Source organism: Dreissena polymorpha, chromosome 3 (genome assembly GCF_020536995.1).
Source record: "Dreissena polymorpha isolate Duluth1 chromosome 3, UMN_Dpol_1.0, whole genome shotgun sequence".
NCBI classification, from domain to species: domain Eukaryota; kingdom Metazoa; phylum Mollusca; class Bivalvia; order Myida; family Dreissenidae; genus Dreissena; species Dreissena polymorpha.
This window is the reverse complement of record NC_068357.1, coordinates 86,687,034-86,700,081: the sequence shown is the minus strand read 5'-3', so window position 1 is coordinate 86,700,081 and position 13,048 is coordinate 86,687,034. Positions and strand designations below refer to the sequence as shown.

General features: G+C 34.4%; 2 protein-coding genes across 5 annotated transcripts in view; one reads left to right on the top strand and one right to left on the bottom strand.

The window, feature by feature from the left end:
* The window catches only part of LOC127875118 (HEAT repeat-containing protein 5B-like), an 86,310-nt gene extending 82,694 nt beyond the window's left edge, over positions 1–3,616 (bottom strand). Inside the window, exon 1 of one of the 2 annotated variants that reach the window (XM_052419942.1) lies at positions 3,479–3,616. The gene's annotated coding sequence lies outside the window, so the exon portion shown is untranslated. Of the gene's footprint in view, positions 1–3,386 lie in introns of both variants that reach the window. The other variant, XM_052419943.1, reaches the window with a different exon arrangement.
* A 1,724-nt stretch (positions 3,617–5,340) lies between these two features.
* LOC127875134 (peptidyl-prolyl cis-trans isomerase FKBP2-like) overlaps positions 5,341–13,048 on the top strand; it is a 30,553-nt gene continuing 22,845 nt past the window's right edge. Inside the window, exon 1 of one of the 3 annotated variants that reach the window (XM_052419970.1) lies at positions 5,341–5,505. The gene's annotated coding sequence lies outside the window, so the exon portion shown is untranslated. Of the gene's footprint in view, positions 5,506–5,710; positions 5,736–13,048 lie in introns of those variants that run through there. The other 2 variants (XM_052419971.1, XM_052419973.1) reach the window with 2 other exon arrangements.

The window sequence follows — 13,048 nt, the reverse complement described above, 5'->3', positions numbered from 1 at the left end:
GTAATAGAGTAGTAGTAGTAGTAGGTGGTAGTGGTGGTAGCAAAAGAAATAGTAGTAGTAGTAGTAGTAGTAGTAGTAGTAGTAGTAGTAGTAGTAGTAGTAGTAGTAGTAGATGTAGTAGTAGAAGTAGTAGTAGTAGTGGTAGTAGTAGTAGTAGTAGTAGTAGTAGTAGTAGTAGTAGTAGTAGTAGTAGTAGAGCAGTAGTAGAAGTAGTAGTAGTAGTAGTAGTAGTAGTAGTAGTAGTAGTAGTAGTAGTAGTAGTAGTAGTAGAGTAGTAGTAGAAGTAGTAGTAGTAGTAGTAGTAGTAGTAGTAGCAGTAGAAGTAGTAGTAGTAGTAGTAGTAGTAGTAGTAGTAGTAGTAGTAGTAGTACTAGTAGTAGAAGTAGTAGTAGTAGTAGTAGTAGCAGCAGCAGCAGCAGCAGCAGCAGCAGTAGTAGTAGCAGTAGTAGTAGTAGTAGTAGTAGTAGTATGCATTACAAAAATGCAGTTAGCCTTACATTTGGTAAAATTTAAATATATTACAAGGGAGGCAAATCTGTAACAATAAATTTAAACTTATTGCATTTGTTTCCCCTGTAGTGCATTACCTCTCCTGTCCTGCTTATATTTATATTAATCAACAAAATTAAACATTAACACAATATTTAATATACAAAATATACAAAAAATCTCATATTCTGATAATATTTTTACTGATCCATTGTATTTTACTAAAAGGATGATGTTTCATTGGACTGATAATTAAAGATTTAGGATTACAGACCAGTTGCTTCAGTAATATTGTTCAGAGTGTGCCCTGTTGGCCGCGTATGCATTCTAAAATTATCATTCAAAAAACCATTTTACTATTTCGAGTCACCGTGACCTTGACCTTTGACCTAGTGACCTCAAAATCAATAGGGGTCATCTGCTAGTCTTGATCAATGTACCTATGAAGTTTCATGATCCTAGGCACAAGCGTTCTTGAGTTATCGTCTGACAACCACCTGGTGGACGGACAGACCGACAGACTGACATGAGCAAAGCAATATACCCCCTCTTCTTCGAAGGGGGGCATAAATATAATTTACATCTTGGTTTTTATGATAAATACAGATACTTACATGTATATAGTTATGAAAATGTTTATGTAGAATTGGTTTGCAATTATTACTAAACAAATATGTAGCAGCGCCGTATATAAAATGAAAACATTGGCGGAAATTCGACAAATTAACCGCAATACAATTAAGTTAGACATTTCTCGAGTTATATCGATGGATATATCGCGCTCGCGATCTTTGGACCCCACCAACCGCAATATATCGGCGTTGCAGTGTAGTGGTTTCAGACGTTGAATGGCATTATTTGTAAGTTTAAAAAAAAATTCTTTGAAAGCAATTATAAAAAAAATCTTAATATTTTATGTTCAATGATTCTTGCAAGATTATTCTGCATTGTAATATGAATTTCCAGCCGTTAAAGCTTCCGACATTACTTCATGTTGACATGATGCTTAATGATGTTAAACGATATGAAGATAATGTATATCCACCTCATATGTATATAAGTATCATACGATTTCCTTATTTTGAGCATGGGCCTAATTTCGATCACTTTGTTTTCATCAAGAACGCGGCTCTCGTGATGACGTCACATGATTGCGTCCGAGTATTTTGTTTTACTAACATTAGTAAGCTTGAAAATAAATACAGAAACAAATTAAATAAGATAAAAACCAGTATAATTGCATTTTAAAATCTTACTTCAACTGATATAATCCAAATGTTTGCATATTCCATTCTTTTTTTCAGTACTCTTCATTAAACTTGCACATGAATTGCAGACCACTGCGCTAGTTTAAACACAACACTTTCATGTATTTGATTTATTAAAGAAAATTCTTTTTCAAGATTCTCATAAAATGTTGGATGGAACAATCTGTGCATGAACATCTTGAAAATAGTTGACATTACAATATACACATGATAAGTGGGTAAACTCTGTCCTGATTGGATGCTAATTTTATCATATGTTTAAATAGTTACATATATGTCGATTTTTTTTACGAATTGCAAACATTGTTTTTTTTTAATTGTTGAGCACTTTTTCGTGTTAATGTTCGAGGCAAGAAAATCAACTGATAAAACAAAAACTTGTTAAATTGTAAATAGCAGTTAAATTAATCTTTCAGTTTTTATAAATATGTGCAGCGTATCCAATTTTCCAATTTTTGAAGTTGTGTTGGCCTCATGCCTAGGCTAGATTGCACTTTACCGGTACGCAGTTGTTTACAACTATTGACAAAGCGGGGGTTTGGTGGCTGAAGCCCCCAATACTTAGGAAATATATTGGATAAAAAGGATTATTAGGTGTTGCGTTAGTTGTTATGTGTTAGGTGTTAAGGGTTAGGGTACACTGTTTGGTGTTAAGTGTTGCGTACCGGTAAAGTGCAATTGCCCCTAATGCCTATTGCAATCAAGTGCTCTCGCTTTTCTGATGAGACATCTCAACACCAGGAAAAAAGTGTGTTGTGTGCATGGAACTATTGGCTTTGCATGGTTAAACACACTGGAAATAAGTGCTGCAACAATATACCAGTATATCGGAATATATCGCAATACGCAATCCGCATATTGTATTGCGATACTGTTTTGATCATACCAGTATGAAAATTTTACAAAAATTCATCCACATTTCGTCCAGAAAAGCCATCCGAAATAATGATATCAAGGTAAACAAAACAAAGCGGTGTTTAATAAAAATAATTTTTACGTAAAAATAGCATTCTTAAAAGTCTATTATACGGAGTAGCTTTGTGACATGGGAGCATTCATTCGATGCTTTTGATTGAATTATCGTTGACTTAATTACGCACAACTGTAAATGTTTCGTTCGATTCTGAAATGAGCTTTATTAAATTCGTAATTCGAATTTCGGAAATAAGCTTCCAAAGTTTAATTCTAACGCGACAATAACAAATTCTAGCGTCAAATAAAAAGTGCTTTATCCTTTGTCTGAATAAAAAGCGCGCGAAAATTATGCAGACATGTAGCGCATCACATGGAGAGTGTGGGTGTATTTTGTGTTGTATAAAAACGGGAGCATCACGTTAGGCAATTTTCGCGTGTTCAGTAAAAAATAAACGCCCCGATTTGACGTTATTTCATCACATCTTTAAATAGTAACAAATACCAAAATGTATTTGATACTTTTTTTGGGGTATTGTTGCAGCTCTACTGTAAATACACAATTTCATTGATTTAACAGGAATAAAATAAATCTTTAAATGTACATCGTTTATTGAGGCATTTTTTGAATTAATTAAAAAATTCATTGTGCCTATTAATGTTTCATTAACTGCTCGACTCACTGTAATTGGAGAATAAATTCACAATCACACTCACAGTATGAATGACAGGTCTTGCAATAGCTCCAACTTCTTTGGCAACATTCAAATCAGAAACATGCTTAACAATAACAAATGAGATTCACTCACCAATGTAAAAAAACAACCAGAAAAATAAAATTATTCAATATGCACAATAACATCGGTTTCCACAACTAAAAAGACGGAATCCCATAAACTGTGAGTTTTGACAGATTAGTCAGGACGATTATGAACGTGACGTCACTAAAATCCTTTACCACACAGATCCTCCGGTTAGGTCAAAACGGTTAGAAACACAACACAAACGGTCCCCAATGAAGGCTTGGTTACATTTTTTTATTACTAGCAAGTCTCTGCAAAAAATGAAAAATAAATAATAATGCGAAGCGGTTATCAAACTTATCATTTAAGGACAACTGCGCTTTCATGCTTGGTAAATATTAATTTTATGCTTGTAAAGGTAGATTATTCTCACGATTATGATGTCAAAATGTAAACATAAAAGGGGCAGAACAGACAGAGCTTCAATTATAACTTGATTTTTATATCCGAATGCATAAACTATTTTATTATTCTTAGATAGCTGTATGCGATAGTGTGCGCGTATATACATATGCAATAAGTAATTTTTGTAAAATGCAAATCTTTAAAAAGTTTGAGACCCCTTAAAATGACATAATCCCAAATATCATATATATAAACATTGAATTTCCAGAGACCTCGAAAGGAGTAATCTCAAGTTGGTAACATTATGTACTGTAGTGTAATTGAATATGAAAATAAAAATAAGAAGATATTTGCACACAAATTTCAAATGGTATTGGGTATAATCAAATTTTGAGGTCAGTAATCAAAATGCAGATCAATAAAGATATTAGGTCAGTCGATTCTGTATTAAAATACAATCCAGCCAGGCTTCGTATTTCGATTACTGTTCACATATCTAGGTATATACCTCTGTAGTCAATCAGGTTCTATGCATGAGGTTAACATAATTTTATTGGTTAAAACTCTTTTACTTAAGATAAAATTGCATCAAAAGTTATCAGCTATTAGACTACTGAGTGTGTGTCATGGAAAGAACTGGGCCAAGTATAGTGAATATTGCTGGGCCAAGTGTGATGCTTTGCATTGACCATTCCAAGGCGGTGAACCCGACTTTATTCTTTTATGGGTTATGTATGTTGTTTTGTATTGGGCTGTTTTGTGCTGTTTTGTACTGTTTTGGCAATTGGTCACTTGCCTTAAATGCCTTAAATATAAAAGGACCAACTAATTGTATATAATGAGAATTCAATACTGCTCCAGCAGCTGGAGTTTCACTTCTTTATATTGCTGTCTTTGGGCAGATTTAAAAAATACTCTCTGTGTGGATTAAACTTGGGTCAACCCATTTTCAATGTGGACGATGTGGACAACCTATTATCCACTACACCACAACTATATTCATATTCTTGCAAAATAATTTAAATACTCTTTATTTTATTAAATAATACAATTTCATTAAAAAAAACGATTAAACTTAATACATTATTCAATATTATATCAAGAAAAACTCCTTTGTTCGTAACAAAAAACAAGAAACTTTGCACGTGCAAGGATCATTCTTAAACTAATTCCTACACGCCATATAAGAAGACGGTTCATAAGAGTCACCAAGCACTTGACATTATTGAAGTGGTAGACACGAGACAGCCACACTCTGCACACAGTCATTGGTAATAAGTGGTCTCAAACATCATAGGATCTAAAGATATGATTTAAATTACATGAAGATAAATATAAAATTTGACATATTATGCCCACCCTGAATTATTCCAACGCCAATATATTTATTCTTGTATGACAAGTATATATATTCTAAGGGCAGACCATTACCATAGAACGTATGTTTTCCATCAGAGATTTTTTATCACAAAGTGGTTAAATGCTAAAGAAGTGATCGATGAAATAAAGAAGTGACATGCAATGTTTTTAAGCATTGAAGACATTGGTTAAAACTTTAGTGGCTGAAATGATTTGACTACATCCGAGTATCTAACATGACCCATATAAAAGATCACCATTGCGAGGATTTCGTTACCAAACTGTTATGTGAACGATTTTACTCACTGAACCTACCGGTTACGTGTACGGTAATATTCTTTGATATTTTACAAAGACAGTATACATAAAGTGTATAACTAATAATTTAAAATGACTAACATAAAATAAAGGATTTCATGAACAATATTTAGCCGATATGTTTCAAAACTATTAACGGTCAACAAATATCTCCTGTTTTCGCGAATGAAATGAAAATCCGGACTCTGCAATTCGGATATTAATTGACTCAAATAATTGTTGCGTCTTCAATTTTGATACTGTATGTTGTATAAACTTGTGCCATGAGTATATTTTCCCATTTAACTTCATTATTATAATAAGTATCAGATCTTAATGTTGCAGTGATGATGTCACAGGATAAGCATATTTATACCTTTAATATTGCCATGACATCATTTGATGGGTGCCAGTCAACACATACCAACTTTGGTCAGCTGGCATTTGTTTTTTGGTCAACTGGTACTTATAGAAGTCCACTCTTACTCGGATGACAGTGTTTTTTTCCTTCTTTAACTAGTACTGGGGAACAGTACCTTTCCCAAAGCCTACTGCAGTACTGGAGGCTCTCCAATTTTAGCACCGGACCTTTCCCCATCTCTTATTTTCGCCAGAAATATCTTTTGAAATCTTCTAGCCATTCATTTTCGGCCATTTATTTTTGCTGGAAATCGTTGCGTAGAAAGTAAACAAAACTTTTCAAAGGGGCGCAACTCTAGCCGTTGTGTAAAATGTGACTGGATTACATAACTGCGACAAGTGATCGATTTTTCCTGTGACAGAATTCCATCGTAAAGACCAGTCTTCCTTACATCAATAAACTTTCTCAACACTAATTTTTGGTGACATAAAAAAAACGTAACCATATTGAGTTAAATGTTCATATTACTTTAGATCTATGTATAGTTTTTTAAGTGCCAAATCCGGACAGAAACTATTCGGATATGGATGTCATATATGCCAGACGTCCCGATCTCGGCGGGACAGTCCCGCTTTTGGGCCCTTTGTCCCGGCGTCCCGATATGAGACGATTTGTCCCGACATTTGTAAAAAAAGATGTAAGGTCTATAGGTTCCCAATAAAATTCGCTATTCAAGCTCTGTTTCGCTAACACTTACCACCGCTAATCCCTTTATTGCCCCCAATTAACAATCCGATTCTACTTCTCGTGTGTACCAGTGTTGTTTATGACACCTTATCAGCGATTTATCGGCTAATAATTGATTTTATCAGGCATTCACACCATGGTGGTCTTCAAGATAGTGGTCGCTTATTGCTATCGATAGTTGTATTATAATGAAATAAATGTTGAAAATGTGTTTGTTTTTGTCTTTGTTTGAAACAGTTTACGAAACAATTGTTTTGTAAAATTAACTCTACGTCATTAATGAGTCTTTTACATTCAATGTTAAGTTCCAAAATAGCGGGATAATCCGAATGTGCAATATACCAAAATCGCAACAAACAGTCCAATAAGTGATACCCATCCCGTCTAGTGTAATTGGGTGTAATTGTAATAAAAACAACGAGGTGCTATGCATGGCAGTTTGACCCTACTGCAATTTAGCTAAAAACAACGAGGTGCTATGCATGACAGTTTGACCCTTCTCCAATTAAGCCGCGACAATTGACAAGTAACAAACTGCGCATGGATACATGCTTAAAAAAACATCGCAACAAACAGTAAAAGTGGTACCCATCTTGTCTTGTGTTATTGTAATAAAAACAACGTGTTGTTATTCATGACAGTTTGACACTACCCCAATACAGCGCAAACTGTAACTGTTCGGTAGATAGTTTACTGTAACCCGTACTTTCAGTGTACTGGATAGCCTCCCCTGCGTTAATGTTTGCCATTGAATGTAATATAATGAGTATTGTTGTCGTAATGTTCCAGATTTTGTACTTTAAAAAGATGAATATTATCTTCGTTGTTTGCTATTGTCTTATTTAATAAAACTGTTATTATGTTTTAGATTTCATGCTATATATCAGATGCTTTATGTGTTGAATAAATTAAAAGTATCAAGAGTTTTTGTTAGTACATGTACTATACTGACTACAGTAAAGGTGGAATGATAGATCGTTTTAGGTGTCCTGCTTTTTGGTCAAATGTCCCGACAATTTTTTATGGAATGTCCCGCTTTGGACCTAAAAAATTCTGGCATGTATGACGGATGTAAACAAATAAAAGTTTAACATAAAATTAAAAATAATGAGACATGTGTTTAAAATACTATTGTTATTTACAACATATACATTAGCATTTAATGGCAGATGATCTTAATATCTTATTTGATGATTAAAAAAAAAAATCAAAACAAAATATAAGACTAACTTTTGAAAATAGTTGTTAAAGCATTCCACTCTAAAAACTCATTTTGGTTATGTGCGGCTATTCTCACTGTCTATTGTTGAGAGATTTCAAACCAGTCCAACTTCAAGTTCCATTGTTGTTGTTTTTGTTTTGTATTTTAAGTTTTTAATTTAACTCACATAAAACATTGCTGGGCTTGTGAGACTTAAGGGCTTAAACAAAATTATTAATATTATTTTTTATGCAACCTCAGTGATTATGCCTATCACTAGAATATTTTTTTTTCCATTGACAGGCACATTCCTACTGAAGTGGCAATAACACAATTTTCACATGACATGATATGATTGTCAAAATATCATCACTAGTAGTTTTTCTGTTAAAACCTAGAGCTTAACATGCTTTGTGATGAAGAATGTAGCCCCTAATGATAGATAAGATGCATTTGAAAGATTCCCAATTCATCAATTTTGCGACTTGAATTTTTCCCAATTCATTGATTTTGTGACACGTTTTTTTCCTAATTTGAAGATTTCATGACCCCAAAAACTCCCAATTGTAGGGGTACAGGTACCTTTCCCCTTTGGGGGAAAAAACACTGGATGAGAAATATATATACTGAAATAGTTGTAGGATAGGGGTTGTCCATAAAGTATGTCACCCTCCAGGTGGGCGGAGGGGGTGTAAGAAAGTGTGACAGTTTGTGAAATGGGGGAGGGGGTGGGATCAGGCAATGTGTGATGTCACACATTTATTTAAAAAAATTATTTATAATCTATTAATTATAATTATAATGATTATTTATTATTTAGACCCGAAACAGACCTTTTTTTGGCCTATAAATGTAATACAACTTTGGACATCATTGTGTACAAAAAATTATTATTGTTTCAATCAACCCATGCAAAGACCAAAAAAAAACGTAGAGGACATGAGGCCAGATAATTTTTTTAATTAACCTGACCTCACCAGATTCTACCGTACATCGTTCTTTTGTAACCAAACAGTAGAAAATACCTTTTATAGAGTTTGTTTTTAGCTCATCTATTTTTTGAAAAAAAATTATGAGCTATTGTCATCACCTTGGCGTCGGCGTTGGCGTTGGCGTTGGCGTTGGCGTTGGCGTTGGCGTCGGCGTCCGGTTAAGTTTTGCGTTTAGGTCCACTTTTCTCAGAAAGTATCAATGCTATTGCATTCAAACTTGGTACACTTACTTACTATCATGAGGGGACTAGGCAGGCAAAGTTAGATAACTCTGGCGTGCATTTTGACAGAATTATGTGCCCTTTTTGTACTTAAAAAATTGCAAATTTTGGTTAAGTTTTGCGTTTAGTTCCACTTTTCTCAGTAAGTATCAATGCTATTGCATTCAAACTTGGTACACTTACTTACTATCATGAGGGGACTGGGCAGGCAAAGTTAGATAACTCTGGCATGCATTTTGACAGAATTATGTGCCCTTTTTATACTTAGAAAATTGACAATTTTGGTTAAGTTTTGTGTTTAGGTCCATTTTATTCCTTAAGCATCAAAGCTATTGCTTTCATACTTGCAACACTTACTAACTATCATAAGGGGACTGTGCAGGCAAAGTAATGTAACTCTGACTGGCATTTTGACAGAATTATGTGCCCTTTTTATACTTAGAAAATTGAAAATTTGATTAAGTTTTGTGTTTAGGTCCACTTTATTCCTACAGTATCAAAGCTATTGCTTTCATACTTGCAAGATTTATGAACTATCATAAGGGGACGGTGCAGGCAAAGTTATGTAACTCTGACTGGCATTTGGACGGAATTATGGGCCCTTTATACTTAGAAAATTGAAAATTTGGTTAAGATTTATGTTTTGGTCACTTTACCCCTAAAGTATCATAGATATTGCTTTCATACTTGGAACACTCACAAACTATCATAAGGGTACAGTAAAAGGACAAGTTGCATAACTCTGGTTGTCATTGTTACGGAATTATGGCCCTTTTTTGACTTAGTAACTTTTAATATATGGTTAAATTTTGTGTTTCGATCCACTCGAAGTATCAAGGCTATTGCTTTCAAACTTCAAATACTTACATGCTATCATGAGGTTACTGTACCTGGCAACTTGAATTTTACTTTGACCTTTGAATGACCTTGACTCTCAAGGTCAAATTATTAAATTTTGCTAAAATTGCCATAACTTCTTTATTTATGATTAGATTTGATTGATACTTTGATGAAACTACTCTTACCTGACATACCACAATAGACTTCACCCAAACCATCCCCCGTGCCCTCCCCCCCCCTCCCCCCCCCCTCCCCCCCCCCCCCTAATTTTTTTTTTTTTTTTTTTTTTTTTATAAGATCATCTCACAAATGACCACCACACCCTCACACTATACCCCCCACCCCACCCCCCCACCCCCCCCCCCCAAATTTTTTTTTTGATTTTTTTTTTTTTTTTTTTTTTTTTTTTTTAAGATCATCTCACAAATTATCACCACACCCTCACACTATACCCCCCCCCCCCCCCCGATTTTTTTTTTTTTTTTTTTTTTTTTTTTTCGCTTTTTTGGAAGATAATGTAATAAATGTCCACAACCCCACACTATACACCCCTCTTCACTCCACTCCTCCCTCCTTTGTGATTGAAAATGAGAGTCCCTTCACCTTTAAAAAGAAAATAGATGAGCGGTCTGCACCCGCAAGGCGGTGCTCTTGTTATTATTAACATTCACAGTGTTAAACCAGGGCCCTCACACTACTTTGGGTGAAGGGGTCCGCAGCCCTTAGGAGGGGGAATTTTCGCGGCGTTTCCCTTTTTGGGGGATTTTTTTTTACTTACTCTCTCATTATTTCATTTGTACATGTTTGCACTTTATTCATTGCATTTTTCATAATTTAGTATGTTCGAAAAGATTAAATTGAAATAGAATTGAGATATAATAATCAGGAGACACATCTTTCTATTAAAAAAAAAAAAAAAAAATTTTTTTTTTTTTTTTTAGGGGGAATTTTTCCCCCCAAAAGGGGAAAAAAGTATACTTTTCAGATGGGGGACTGCCGCCGAAATTCGGCGGCAGATTTGATAGATTTAGGGCCCTGTAAACAATTTCAAATGCAATAAAATAACAACTTAATTTAAACCCGTTCTTTGAAAAAAGGAAAAACTTAAAGTTAAAAGTGAAGACAGCTATGTGATATTTTATACATTACAAGTAATTGTAAACAGAAATATGAAACACTAGTATTCTCTGAGGGGGTAATCACCTCATTAAGATGGCTACATGTCAGGGTATTTTGGGGGTTGGTATCATCTTTGTTACTTTTGTTTAATTAATTTGTAAATGCCGCAAATATAAATATGTAAATATATCTGGTGGTTACAAGGTACATGTAGAAATCAGTTTTTTTTTGCGCTTTAAAACTTAAAAATAATCCTGTTTGTCAAAATGGATGTATACGTCTAGAAATCCTACTTTCGGTTTTAAAAGCGGTACCGTTTCAAAAATAATTAATTACTTTCTAACAATTTCAGACGATACTATAATTGCCAATTAAGTCTTAATTGACAATTAAAGACGTTGCACACATACGATCAGGTGATACAAGCTTTTCAAGTAGCACTTGTAATCGGGAGCGTGTTTATTTAACAATTGATTTTTTTGTCGCGATGATTCAAAACAACTGACAAGTGTTCAATTTTGCCAGCATAAGCCCAGTAAACTCGTTTTTTTTAGAAATTTCGTTTATTTTCACCAGTATCTTCCTTATAAGACGTGACCCCCCACTGTAACTTATTACTTTGAGTCTTAAAAATGCGTCTTATAAGGGAAAGTATACAATAACTGGTCAACAAATTTACCGATTGGCTTGATACTTCCCATGTACATTGGACTTGAACAGTAGTTGACCCTTATTGAAATTGGGGTCACTATGTCAAAGGTCATGGTCACTGTCACAATAATAGGGAAAATTGTTTCTGATAACTCATCAAAAAATCAACCGATTGGCTTGATACTTCCCCTTTGCATTGGCCTTGGATAGTAGATGACCCCTATTGTAATAGGGCCATCCTTAAAAATATGTTTGTTTTGCAAAACCCGACCCAGGTAAATTTGGGTGGGTAGGTAGGTAGGGATTTTAATTTTTTTTGAATTTTTTCTGACATTGAACTCCGATATATACCAAACTGAAAGGTAATTATCAAATAAAGCTAAGTCTTCTGCCTCATGAAAGGAAAATGGTAAAGATTTTTCTGCATCGTCCGTATCACCGCACGTGTATTTGTAAGTCTTTTTTTTCTATAAAGAACATCGAAAATATAATATAATTGACGAAAAATACTTAATCCGAAAAAGACAGTCCGAAAAATTGTACGCATTTTTCACAGGAAATAAAATGTGCATATCGTTTGAATGAAAATGAAAACAAGTAACCTAGCAAATACGTAACTAATATACTATTTGGTTGACATATTACTTTACAATAGCATAGTTTGTGAGTAAAAAACAACACATTAATTAAAACATTTTAATTTCAATCAAGAACAGAAAGGTGTAATATCTTCGACATGTAACTAATGATTTAATTATCAGCCTTTAATTCAGATCGATAGTCGGTAGAAAGTTGTAAAGTGATCAGCTTTAAAATAATTTATTGAGTGTTACGCTTCTTTTCATTTGCTTATTTTTATACGACTTTTTCCATTGGCCGTTATTTTGTAGGCAGACGACAATATCAACTGTGTATGCCATTATCTGCACATGAATGACCCAATATTACCCGATAGCGAACTCAATGTTGATTGGCCAGCTACCATATGCGCTTCAAAACGTTCATGGTTTCCGGATGATAACTCAAGGACACTTAGGCCTAGGATCATGAAACTAGGTACATGTACATTGATCATGACTCGCAGATGACCCCTATTGATTTTGAGGTCACTAGGTCAAAGGTCAAGGTCACGGTGACCCGAAATAGTAAAATGGTTTCCAGATGATAACTCAAGAATGCTTATGCTTAGGATCATGAAACTTCATAGGTACATTGATAATGACTCGCAGATGACCCCTATTGATTTTCAGGTCACTAGGTCAAAGGTCAAGGTCACGGTGACCCGAAATAGTAAAATGGTTTCCGGATGATAACTCAAGAACGGTTATGCCTAGAATCATGAAACTTCATAGGTACATTGATCATGACTCGCAGATGACCCCTATTGATTTTCAGGTCACTAGGTCAGAGGTCAAGGTTATGGTGACCCGAAATAGTAAAATG